Consider the following 13,687-nt stretch of genomic DNA (forward strand, 5'->3'; position numbering starts at 1 on the left):
ATAACATCAGCCATAGGATTGCTTTGGGAAGTATGTAAAATTAATATATGCACAATACTGAGGGTGATGCCTGAACCTGAAATGCTCTATACATGTAAACCACTATAAAGTGTAGAAGAATATATATTTTTGAAACTGGCAGAAGGGAACTCTTCTATTGTTTATCTCTAACATATTCTCTCAAGGGAACAAATGATTAATATACATGGCTGCAAAACACAACAAAATGTCCGCAGCAGAAATTCATCTAGATTTCTTTAAGTGAAAGAATGTAACATTTAACTTGAGCAGGGCATGTGATTATATTTACTTAGACAAACTCACCTTAGAGAGGGTTACTTAGAGTTTTCTGGAACTGCACAGTGTATCAGTTTTATTCCAGTTCAGTTAAAGAAGGCAGGATGAGTTCCCATATTAAAAGACCAAGTGGAGTGCCTATTGGAGCTTTTGCACTGACTGATTGGTATCTTTATTTCCTTTGGGAATTGTTAATAAAAAGAGGGGGAAAAAACCTCTCACTAGCTTATCCTCCATCCTTACTGCATAGAGAAAAAGTGTTTGTGCCCTTCTAGCACAAAAATGACATGGTTGATGAGAATGTGAGGAGGTTACCCTTCCAATACTGAATTTAGTCTAAGGTATATGTGCAGTGATTTCCTCAGGCAGGGTCTTCTAATTTTTCTTAAAGACTAAGAAAGATGTTCTCTTTCATCACCACAAAGACAATATCTGAACGCAAACCCTTAGGAGTCAGTTCTCTTCAGACAAATGAATGTATATAAATTCAGGTGGTGCATTTCTTCATCTCTTCATGTACACAAGAAGGTATTTTGTTTTTTTTGAAGTAAAAAGCTAAGATTGTACAACCGGATGAAGGTTGGGCTGTGAAGTCCAGTAAAGAGGTGTGACTACGTCCATTGATGACTATCTCAGGTCAGAGGAAATAGTTTGAGTATAAGTTAAGTCTAACCAGAATGAGGTGATTGAGATCACAAAATGGAAATTTGCATTTTTACACAAGGATGAATTTGGGGGTGCCACGTAAAAGAGTACTTGAGACAGTTACTTAATTCATTTTTGGCCTTTCTTCTTTTTAAAGAGATGCATTTAAGCTTTATATTTATTTTCAAAAACTACTTTAGCCCTGTCCCACAGGTTTCTGTTTATAATATTTCCATTTTTTTGACATCTAAATCTTTTCAAGTTTTCATTATAATTAAGTTGTTGACTACCACTATTTGGAAAATGTTGTAAAATATCCAAAAATGTACCCTCTCTTTAAGTTTTGTTGTTGTTATCGTTGTTGATATTTACTATATCAATGATGATGATTTTCCCGTCATTTCTTCTCTTGTCAAAGATCATGGCCTGTATGATACAGGACTCCCATATGTCCTGGGAGGTTGTCAATTTTCATAAATGCTCTGCATGTGCTGAAGAGGGAGGCTGATTTTATAAGGTTCTATATATATCCATTATACCAATGTACTTCATTATTTTTTCAAGTCATATATTATTGCTAGTTTTTTGTTTGCTTCAAACATCGATTACTGGAAGAAGAGTGTTAAGTTCTCTCAGTAAAACTTTAAATTAAGTTTTTGTTACGTTTCATCAGTTTTGCCTTATTTGAGCTTATGTTATCACTTCAGATGAGTTTAGAATTGTTTTAGCTTTCAGTTTCAGCATCCTTTACATTATGCATTGCGATCCTGTGCGTCCCTACTGATGCTACATTTGACAACTATAGCAGCTGTCATTTGTTTAGTGTTTCCTGGTATAACATTTTTTATTCCTTTACTTTAAACCTTGTAATATTTTTAGAAGTAACTGGTATAAGTAGCAGGGAGCAGGATTTCTAATTTTAATTCCAACTTATTTTTGTTATTAATACTCAAGTCAACTAACTTTTATTGTGATTTCTGATATAATTTGAATTATTTTTACAATATTCTGTTTAAGCACTTTTTTGATCATTTTGTTTCACTTCCTGCCTTCCTGCAATTATTTTTATTTATTATTGCCAGTTCTGCTGTTTTTGTTGTTGTTATTGTTATTACTCTTTCTTAAAACAACTTTGGTTTGATAGTTGTACTATTATAACTTAAACAAAATTAATTTAAAGTTAAGCTCATTCTCTTCCTGAATAATACAACAGTTAAAGAACACTTGAATTCTAATCACACTTCCACACAACATAAATGTTAATCTTGTGCAGGATTTCAATCTGTCTTTTTCTTTATCCTATAAATTAAGCATTGTTACTATTTCATATACTAAATGTTTATTTAGATTACTCAAATATATACCAGTATCTTTTCTCATCATTCGTCTCATTACTCAGATTTTCCTTCTGGGATAAATTTTTTTTTCCAAATTACATCTTTTAGAATTTCTCTGAGTAAGGTTTATCACTGGTAAGATTCTTGTTTGCTGTGCATCCTATATGTAAATATTCATTTCTTTTTTTAATTCCTGAGAAACTCTCTCTTTAAAACATTTTACCTCTCTTCCATTGTCTTTATTCTCTCTTCCTGGATACCTGATTAGATATATGTTAATATACCTTTTCATTCTATCCTCTGTGGCTTTTAAACTTTGCTGTGTTTTTCTCTGATGCATTCTGTGTAATTTCTGTTGACTTATCTTCCAGTTTGTAAAGTCTCTGCTTTTATTAATAAAATGTTCTGTTTAATATTACTTTTTACTATATAACATTATTTGTAATTATTTAACATTAATTTTTAATTACTTTTGATGTTTATATTTTCACTACTAAAATTCTGTTTGGGTTCATCAACACTAGAATTATTAACAGGTTGATTGTGGCAGATACATACAATGAGTTAGTACACAGTAATACAAGTGAGTGTATTATAGTTACAACTGTGAACATAAATGGATTTCAAAACAATAGTTTTGAGCAAAATAAGAACATAATCAAATGAATACAGTGCAATTTTCTGTATGTACAGTTCATAAAGAAGCAAAATTATTGTCTTGTTTAAGAAAGGTAAGTAAAATTAAGAAAATAATTATTTTATAAGTCAAGGTAGTGATTACTATGGTGTAGAGGCAAGGCTCTTGATGGGCAAAGATCACACAAAGATCTTCTAAGGTTCTAGAAATGTTCTCCTTCTTAAAGACTGGTTCATGGTTACATAGATATGAACATACGTGTTTTATATACCCTTACACACAGATTCAATTTCATTCCTTTTTGAATCTTTCTGCTTTGGCTTAATAATATCTTATTTCTCACTCATGGTCTAGATTCACTCATTTAATAAAGAAAAATATTTAAATTTATTTACTCCAATATCTCTGTCCAGTAGTGGGAATGTCTAAACTCCGTGGTTGTCTAATTCACCCAAGTGTTCTTTCTGCTTACTCTTCCTCATGTTGACATGTATCTTTCTGTATAGTGAGTTCATGTCCAGCGAGGCTTTATCTCTTTGTGTCATAGGAAATCTGAGTGGTTATGAATCCTTACAGAGAGTGCCTTGGGACCTACCAACACAGGATAAACTTGAGTTAATTTTGTAGCTTAATTTCTTAACTTAAACTTGCAAGAAATATAAATTCAAATTCCATCAGTGGGAAGGTTGGCTCAAGTTATAAATTTTTAAAGGAAACCTTTTTCTATTTCACTTCATTTTTCCCATGAGAGTCTTCTCTAAGTCAGAAAACTTTCTTGTGATATCTCCTTTCTGGAAGGTGAACTTTCCCTAGTTCATCTTTGCACTGAAGTTGAAACCCTTTGAATGTCCCAACTTCATTCACGGGATTGGTTTCATCTTTCCTTGTTTGGACCTTGAAGTCTTGTCTTTACTTTCTGGCTTTGCTTTTAACAATCAAGATTCTAGGTTATTTTGAACAGTAATCTATGGCAGCTTTAGTGCAGCTTCCCAGTTTGACATCCTAAAACCTTTTAATTTACCAATGAAAATTTTGAGATTATTTACTTTCTTCTATTTATTTAAAAAGTATGTTTATTTAAACAAGTATTTCCAGATATTCTGTAGCAAGAAAGTTTTTAATATCTAATTTCGAATAAAACAATAAACAGAAGAAAAGATGATATTAAAGAAGTCATTTCAGTTTAAGTCTGCCCATTGAAAGTGGAGTCATGTGTTAGTACACAAGTGCAGGATGGTCACAGGTTATACCCTGCAGTCTGAATACAGGTTAAATCTATGACAAAAGTTGTAATTCTAAAGTCACTGAAGTCAGATAGATTTTGAAGAGTCACTACCCCATCGGACCATATTCCTGAATAGAGCTTTCCACTTAATCTTACCATAAGATTCATTTCTTAGGTGTAATAATAACAATTCTGTCATTATCTACAAGAAGCTATTGTTAGATTTTTATAGGTTACCTCTGAGGAGTTCAATTTTGTTTTCCAGGGAAAATATATTGCACAGGCTCACTATCTTCAAGTCCACTATGTGGTATGTTATGTGTCATATATATGTCATATATTTTTGCATATATTTGTGTACTGATGACTTTGAACCAGTATGTTTTGATGGAAAATAAAATTATTCAAATCCATAAACCTTTGCTTTAACTATTATTAATGCAAATAATCAATTACTTCCAAAGCAGCAACGTGTTTCCTCTCTTTGGTTGAAGATGCTGGAGACGATAGGGCCCTGTTGGGAGAGAGCTAAAGTATATATCTCTTGTACTTTAAAGACCTACTTGTTAGCTTGACCACAAAAAGGTGTTGCTGAGGGCTGAAAGAGAAGCAGATGATTTTTATTGGACCAGGGATTGAAAGGAACAGAGAATATAAAATAATGTTGCTCACAGGTGGCAGCAACCCTAGCATATGGCAAATCACAGCAGCACAGTTGTGTCTTCAATGCCTGGTTACACATCTGATTCACCCAGCACGCTTGTTAAATATACAGACTCTGCTTTGGGACAGTAGAGCAGCTCTTGGACAGGGCAGAAGAATCTGTTTCTTTATTAACTCTCATGGTGATTTAGACATTCATAGTAGATAGGAAATCACCTCTGTGCCTGTGGGACCTTGTCAGGGACCAAATGTCCCAGAGCTTGCTTCTCCCCATGATTCCAACATAGTAGGTTCACAGCACTGTGTTTTGGAACCCTTGAGAAGACTGACAGGACCTGGGAATCATGGACTCATCACTCGCTAAGAGCCCCTGAGGCTGCAATTAACTACCTCTACTCAGTCTGCCATAGTCTGCTGGTTATGCTTCTGTGACGTCATGCGTTATAGTTGGTCTTGTTTACGGTCATGTGTGTACTCCTTGTTTTCCCTCTGTGTTGGCTGACTTGTAGACAGCAGGATCCAGGTCTTGTTAAAAAGTTCATCCCCCTTAAGAACTCAAAAACTACTTTGTGAACTGAATTGAATTTTAATTGATTGCTGTCATTTCCCCAGTAATCCTCACCCCATATCCTGATTGAGAATGTATCTTGTCAAGTGCAAAATATGTAGTTGCAGGCTCTTTTTTGGAAATTACATTAATCACTATTTTCTGCTGATTGTGCAAGCTTTGTGGTATGGCATTGTATTTTCTTAGTCTACGTTGACAGCATATAACATTATGGTTCATTTAGGATAGGTTTTTATGGCGCCTGTCAAGATTTCACTGTGTTTCGCAAAGTAAACCTAATATTAAATGACAAAATGCATCATAGAAGATACTTCACAACCATTAAGGTAGAAGCAGTGAATGTGTAGAAGATTACTATGCATTGCAAATGGTGGAGCAGCTAAGATAATAAATAAATTTTAATTGAAATCCAGGGGGCTTTGAATATTAGTGGTGTAACAATTCTCTGATCTACAGTGTGTGTTATACTGTGTGATATACAGTGTGCACTGTTAGGAAGATGGGCTGCAACTCTGGTGCGTTGGTCTCTTTCACAGCAAGTGATGTACTGAACTTAATAACCTGCTGGTCAAGTTTTTATTTAAAAAGTAACATGGGAGCTAAGTCACAATTGCTTTGGGCAAGTGTCTTATAAAAATGTTTGTGTTTAGAAGTGAGCTAATTTGATTAGAGAACCATGAAATCTGCTCAACAGTGTAATGGAACATCAACTAAATCTAAACTGGCAAAAACCCAGGACTTTGAAAATTAATGAATATTCAATATTGACATGCTCTGAAAATAGTTGTCTTAAATATGAGGAAGAAAGGAAGATGGGAGGGAGACAAATTCTATAGCACTTAAGAAATTTTTATGTTTGTCAAATAATACTGTGGCAAAAAATCACATAAGTAAGTCACCATGAAAATTTATAACACTTTAAGGTCAGGGCCAATGTTTTATTGATTTATTTTTGTGTTTCCTGGCCCTCAAAATTAATATCTCATGCTTTGCATACACTTGTTAAATTTTTGCCAATTGATGAATGAAATGCTCTATCAGCATGGACTACATAATTATTGGATGCAGAGTAGGGAAGTAGGTTTTATGACAAATAAATGGCAGGTGCCATTAAAAGAATGAAATGAATAGGGAAGACATTACGTATATCTATAACACTAATTGCTAAAAACGTGAGAATAAGTAGACAGCTAGAGTATACTTGCCTTGTTAGAAGTCAAATATTGACCTGGGACATCAAAATATCATAAGCACATAGGAAATTTTTTCCATTCACATTATTAAAAGGAACAAAAGAACAACATCTCCCAACTCCTCAAAAATGTCTCCTCAAAAATAAATATAAAGAAGAGAGTAAGAAAATGATAACATTTAAATATATAACACTATTTAGCCAGCACCACAATGAAACTATTGCCCATTCAGTTGCCCAAACAAGAAATAAGACTTTCATGTACAACACAGTTAATTTATGTTCTGGCTCACTTTCAAGCAACACAGGAATCTTGCCAGAGCTGAGTCCTTGGTAGACCGTGTTTCTTAGACTCTTCTCATTTCTAGATGGCAAGTGGGATTAAGTAGCAGTAAGATGTGTTTGGGTAAAGAATGAGGAATGGCAATAGAGTGGCATAAGAGACATGGTAATAGATATGCTGTTACAATGGCCTCAGTAAAACACGCCTTTAACTCAACAAACATTTATTAGTACCTTTAGATATACTACACTGTGCTAAACCTGGTGATTTACAAAAGTGAATCAGGATCTGGCCATGCCCTTAAGGATCTTAGACTGCAGTGGAGGAAATAGGTCACAGACAAAAATAATTAAGAGAGAAGGGATTTCTGTCAGGGGCATTATCTCTTTGGTAGAACAGATTCATTCTTTACGTTGACAAGATTTAAATCTATTTCTCACCCTGTGTTCTCAACTGACCATCAGTTTGGTCCTTTATGCTATCTGGCCATTTCCAACTTCCTGTCCAAAAATAACTTTATCTGTCTCCCCCAGTTTCACATAATTGACTTTATTGCATAACTTCCTTGTCCCCACCGAAAGCAATCAATTCCTTAAGAATGCATGGTCACTATCTTGAGATGCTTTGTTTATTGCTAGGTTCACTACACATACCTGTTTGATGGAGGCGATCGGTATACGTCTATTTTCTTCTCTTAAGTATCAATGGAACATCCAAAAGTGTCCTGCTTTGGATGATAAATTATGATTATCCTCTGTACCCCTCCTTTCCTTTTCCTTATTCAGTTTTCCATAATTGAAAGATCTTATGTATACGTTCTTCTTCACCTTTCCTCTTCATCAACCCACTGCTCAGGCTTGTATCAGTTTTTGTAGTCTTTGCTTATGTGTCTTTAGGAGCCTTTAAACTCCCTTTGCATCTTGAAGTCTGTTTTCCATTACCAGGCCACCCTGAACAACAAAAGAAATATCAATAATATTGTTTTCAGCATGCCCTGATCATCGTCAAAAACATTTGCTAGTTTTTAAATTCTTGTCAGACAAACTCATAAGTCCTCTGGATTTAGGGGCTCTGTCATCTGACCCTCTCCTGGTGATTCAACTTTAATTCTCACTTTCTTTACTGTTTCTCTCTAGTCAGGTCATTCCTACTTTTTGCTGAGCACAACTTGTTCTTTCCCATATTATTCCCATAACCCAATTGACCCTGGTATCAGTCGTAGTCCTGGCAGGAGATGGATGGCATTCTACGAGGTAGGCTGGAGTGAGCTTAGTTAGTAGACTATACACAAAAGTGTGTGCATGGCCTAAAGAATCCAACAATCAACCCTCGGGCTAATCCCAGTGGGGAACTTTCAACATTCCTAGGTCTTAAGGGTAAGTGGAAGGAGCAGTTACGGGAACAAGAAAGGATAGCTCTTTGGGCAAAGGCCACTTAGTGAGAGCTGTGGGGTTTCAGAGAGGGACATGACCAACTCATGGTGAATTACTAGAGAAGAGAGCTGGGGAAAGATATCCGTGACATCCTTCCGCATCCTCCTACATATTTCCTGCTGGTGGCTTTTAATGTCCAAGCCTAACCATAAATGAGAGGTACAAGGGAATAGATGCAGCCTATACAGTTTAGCTATCAGAGCACAGGCTAAGGTGAAGAAAGAGGGGCATGGATCTGAAGGAACAAATACAGTAAGTCCCCTACATATGTACCTTCAAGTTGCGAACTTTCAAAGATGCGAACGTGCGTTTGCATATCCAATCATGTAAGTTAGTTCACGTGTCTGACGTACATTGTCACATGCGTGAATCCTGTACAGGTGGTTCTGATTTTGTGTACTTTACTGTACAGTACTGTATAGAGTACAGTAGTACAATATCTTTATTCCAATCCCAGGATGTCTGGAAGCAAGAGTAAAAGCAGTGGTGATGTAGCTTGTACTGGTATGACGAGAAAGAAAGAGCTACTACCCAGACATCACTGAATCGTTTCTTTCAAGACAGAATTGAATCCAGCAAGGAAACAGAACCTGTGCCATCACCGTCAGGCGTGAGTGAAACTGCAGCTTGCCCTCCGTCTCCTGTTGCTGACGATCCTTCAGCTCTACCATCTCCCACCCCCTCTCCCTCCTCCAGTCAGTAACTCTTCTTGCCTGTTCTCTCCATGTCAATCCCTGTATGCCAGCTGTTGTACTGTACTACTGTACTTTTCAAGGTACTGTACTGGAAGATTAAAAATGTTGTCTTTATTTTTTGTGTTTGTTTTTTATGTATTATTTGTGTGAAAAGTATTATAAACCTTTTACAGTACAGTATATATAGCCGATTATGTTAGTTGGGCACCTAGGCTAACATTTTTGGACTTATGAACAAATTGGACTTACAAACGCGCTCTTGGAACCGAACTCGTTCGTATGTAGGGGACTTACTGTAGAAGATAAATAGCACAGTTACAGCTTGTTCAATGATCTCTCTCCCACTTAGTAGAGTCCCATCACATATGATTTGGCACAGAGAACCTGAATTCACAAACATCCTGAAGCCAGGTTAATAACTTGTATCTTTCATCTATTCACATATTTTATTTGCCCACTGATGCATATTCGGATTCATACTAATTGGCTCAGAGGCCCTGTTTAAAAACCAAAGAACCTACAACTAGGAACTGAAGCTTGCAGGTTTATTTGGAAAGGTCAGGGAATTGTGAAATAGGATTTATTTAGCAGAGGGGCTCTATGAACCTTTACCTTACTCTATATTTGAAGAGAAGACTGCTTACATTCATGATTATTATGTAAGAATTAGTCAGGTGAGGATATTATCCAAGGGATCATGATTCAGCAACTTCTTTGGTCATTTTCCAATGGACATTGGAACACTCAGTGGGTTGGGAGGCAGCTTTTTGCAACACATGCATTTGGTCCTGGGGCTCTAGATGGGAGGAATGAGAATAACTAGCTCACTAGCTTTGTGATCTCTGATCTTTACAAAAATGCTTTTTCTATTAATTACTTAAAGGTAAGGAGAGGATTAGTGGAAAAGTCAAGATGTACAACATAAGTTTCACATCCATGTTCTCTTGGTCAGCCAGTATCCATTCTCCTTTTCTCTTGCTAAAAGTATATCCCAGTTTTGGTTGCAGTTTTGTTCTTCCTCATGCAGCCCATCTATTTCAGAGAAAGTTGAACCCTTCCTCAGCCATAGAAGTAAAGCCTTGTTGGCTTAAGATAATTCCTCTAGCCAAAGTGATTGATTTAGGAACTTATGTTCCAAATGTGTCCAAGGAATGGAGGAGTGATCTTTCCTAAGATTTCTGGAAAAGATGTTTTCTTAGTCTTTCCTATGTGACATGAAAGAGAAAGAAGAGAGGCCTGGGGGGTGGGGGTGAGACAGTGGAAGCCACAGGGACAGAAAGTGGCTAAGAATGGAGTTGACACCAGGGAGGCATAGCTGAGAACAAGAGAAAGGAAAAGGTTCTGGTCCCAACATTAGAACTGCCAAAGCAAGTGCTTTCTGAAAGTAGAAAAGGAAGTTCAGAACATTTTGATCACTTGAGCCAATACATTTTCTTTTTAGTTTGAGCTATTTTGACTTGAGTTTTCTTTTAAAGTCATCAAAAGATTATATGCTGATAGAAAAAAGTAGAACCAAAATCACAACTTTTAGTGTTTTCCTCTAAGACACGTTTGGTCTACTGTTTATTTAATATGACTTTTAAAAAATGCTTGTGAGCCAATTAATCATACTTTGCCTTTTAAAATAGTAATATGTATCAGGTTATAAATATAAGAACCATTACGAGTTTTGCACAAATCTTATATGTCTTTCACGTATCTGCAGACATTTATAAATACCAATTATTTCTATTACACAGTATCTAGGACAGACTGTGCCTGAACAGATTTATATTGTTATCACCAGTTTTTCTGGGATATATATAGAAACAGTACAAGATAGAGGACGTGTACTAGGAAAATTAGTTTGAGTCAATACGAATTGTGTTGGCTAAATAGAAATTTACAGGCCTGACTTTCTGAACAAACATTTGGTAATGTTATCACTGTTACTAATGCTTTTAAGTTTTAAGAGTCACTTTGGTATTTAGCTAAGGGATGATGCGCTCTTTGAAGAGAGGGAGATACACGAAAGAGAGTATTTATTAATGTCAGTTTTGTGGAATCCATCAGTCCTTACTGGGTTCTCTAGTCCTTTTGAAAGCTGAACAAGCTGAAAAATAAAACCTTTCAATGGAAATAAAACCTATAGGATTTATTGGAAAAAAGCCCAACTCACTTGTACACGCTAATTAAACTTTCTACATATTACCATAATCCACAATCAAGATGTATTCAGTTCATAATTTGAGAAGTGAATATTGTCAGGACAAATAATAATCAGTAATTCTCCTTTGCTAACATTTAAAAAAAATATTCATTTCCTCCAAATGTCTGAACCGTTTTATATCAAACATGACAAATTTAACCACAAGAATCTTTTAGCAAATTTATGTTTATCAACTTAAAAATATATAATAAAAATCTTAGTTCACAACAAAGATCACCTTAATTTATTAAACTTAATTAGGATTGCTAAATATAATAACATATACTGCTCCAACAACCAACAATTAGGGAAAACTATTTCTGAATGTTTGGTCAATTACTTGCTAATCTACAAAGTTCAGTAATATGGCCTCCTGCCACAGTAAATTGAGGTTTCAATGTAAAATAGATGATGCATTCTTTTGGAAATTCCTTTTACAACACAATTAACCTCTTCACCTTTTAGAAAACACATTGTGAGCATATTGAGATGCTATTTAATTTGACATGCTCTTATGTGGTTCTGATCAGTGCCAAATAACATTTTACATTTTTCTAAAATTTATTTTACTTTTGTTAGTTAGGCTTTCAGCTACTAATTACACCACATTTCAGTTTGTATACAATCCTTTGATCCAGTATATAATAGTAATGTGATAGCATTAACTGCAGGGTGTTCTAGTAGTGGAATCAGCATTATCAGATGTTAGAGGGCTGTTTAAAGAAAAACCAAAAGAAAGTTGCTAGGAATAACTATAGGACTTATTTTGGACGGAACTATTACAAAAGACATGCCAGGCTATTTCTCTTGTAGAAAATGTTTCATTCAAGGAGTAATAAAAATGTTTCACAAGCACATATGAATAATGAATAAAGAAAATCATGAGCAGGGAAAAAACATTAATACACAGCAAGCAGATGCTTTGAGAAAGGGTTTATTTTACAGCTTTAAATGTAAACTGTATTATTTTAGAGCTTATATGAAAATTAGAAGTGCTCTTAGAAGTGATTCACTGCCACCTCTACCCATGCATCAGTCCCTGTTATAACAATGCTGTTGAACGGAAGGCCAACTAGTGCTTGAACACCTTCTGGGAAAGGAAATTCATATCTTCACGGGTGGCTCATTACCTTGCCCATGGTATATTCTTTTATAATCTAGTTAGCTACATACATGTATGTCACCTTTCTTTGACTATAAACTAAAGATAGACTCTAAGTCTTATTCATATTGTTATCCTATTATAATATCTAGCACAGGGCTATCCGTATGAAAGGTGCTTAATTAATATATATGATTTGATGATAAGGATAGATATCTGTATTATGTAGCTCTAAAAAAGAGTCATAGTTGTGATCTCTTTTAAAGAATATCAAATACTATTATTCACTATCATTAGGCACACATAGGACGAAAAATATTAGATAACCAACATGTGTTTTTATTTTACTCTACTGCCAGTGTGATCCTTTCACTGACGCTTTTGTTAAATGCATCTGAAATAGATGGATTGTAGCACAAAAGCTTTATTTATCATGTTTAAGAGGAAAACACCAACTGAGATGCTGGTCATAAAAATTCACTGTTTCAGCAGCTGTTTGGTTATAAAATTATTGTACTAAAAGCTCATAAATATGTACTGCACATTCATTTAGAGGGAAAATAGCACTTTATGGCTTTTTCTCAATTTTTTGAGAAACTCAGTAATGAGTTAAAATAGTTATTTAAAAAAGAACCTCTTATAAATTTGCTCCAGAATCACATTGTCTCATCATAATGGGGGTGAGGGTGATTGTCTCAGAGTCCAAGGACTGGGTTTTGAGTACTGATCTGCTACTTCTTATCATGTGACCTTGAAAGATCATTTAGCTTTGCAAAGATTCAGTTTTCTTAAGTGTAAAATGATGAAAAGTATATGTCCTGTCTACCTCAAAAAGTAGTAGGATCAAATACAGCATTGTGATAAAAGTGCTTTGTAAAATGGAAAGCCTTATTAAATATGAGGGGCTGTAATCAGAGAGGAGCTTTAGAACCCCACTCTCTTACTTTCAGATTTGAAGACTGTAGGAAGATCAACAGACATAGTCGAGATATTATAGACTTAGATACTTTTCAGTCACTGCCAGACTTGGTGGACTAGTGATAAAGTGGTTGGCAGAAGCAGATAAGGAAGGCACAGTAGCTCCAATAACGCTACTGAATAAATATGGTATATTTCTGGAGTAGTATCAACTAATTCTCAGGTTTCATAAGAGCCATTCATGCATCAAAATTCTCATTAGTAATTTTTTTTTCATTTAAGGACTACAAATCTCAGTGAAACAGTTCTTCTAGTTTGTCATAATTATTTCTCCAGTGGCTCAAATATTCATGAGGTGTGCCTTAAAAGGCTACAAAGCCCCCACCTCACACCATATACAAAAGTCAACTCCGAATGATCAAAGAACTACAACTCTAAAACTCTTTAAAAAAAATAGGGGTAAATTTTCATTACCTTGGATCTGGCAGTGGCTTCTTAGATATG

The 13,687-nt window shown here is 35.2% G+C and overlaps 1 long non-coding RNA gene across 1 annotated transcript in view; it reads left to right on the forward strand.

Moving 5' to 3' along the window:
- LOC307195356 overlaps positions 1-9,182 on the forward strand; it is a 141,829-nt gene extending 132,647 nt beyond the window's left edge. The window contains exon 4 of the long non-coding RNA XR_013830809.1: positions 8,738-9,182. This is a non-coding gene — a long non-coding RNA (uncharacterized lncRNA). The remainder of the gene's footprint in view (positions 1-8,737) is intronic.
- The last annotated feature ends 4,505 nt before the right edge of the window (positions 9,183-13,687 follow it).

Source organism: Stenella coeruleoalba, assembly GCF_951394435.1.
Source record: "Stenella coeruleoalba genome assembly, chromosome: 12".
In the NCBI taxonomy this organism is placed as follows: domain Eukaryota; kingdom Metazoa; phylum Chordata; class Mammalia; order Artiodactyla; family Delphinidae; genus Stenella; species Stenella coeruleoalba.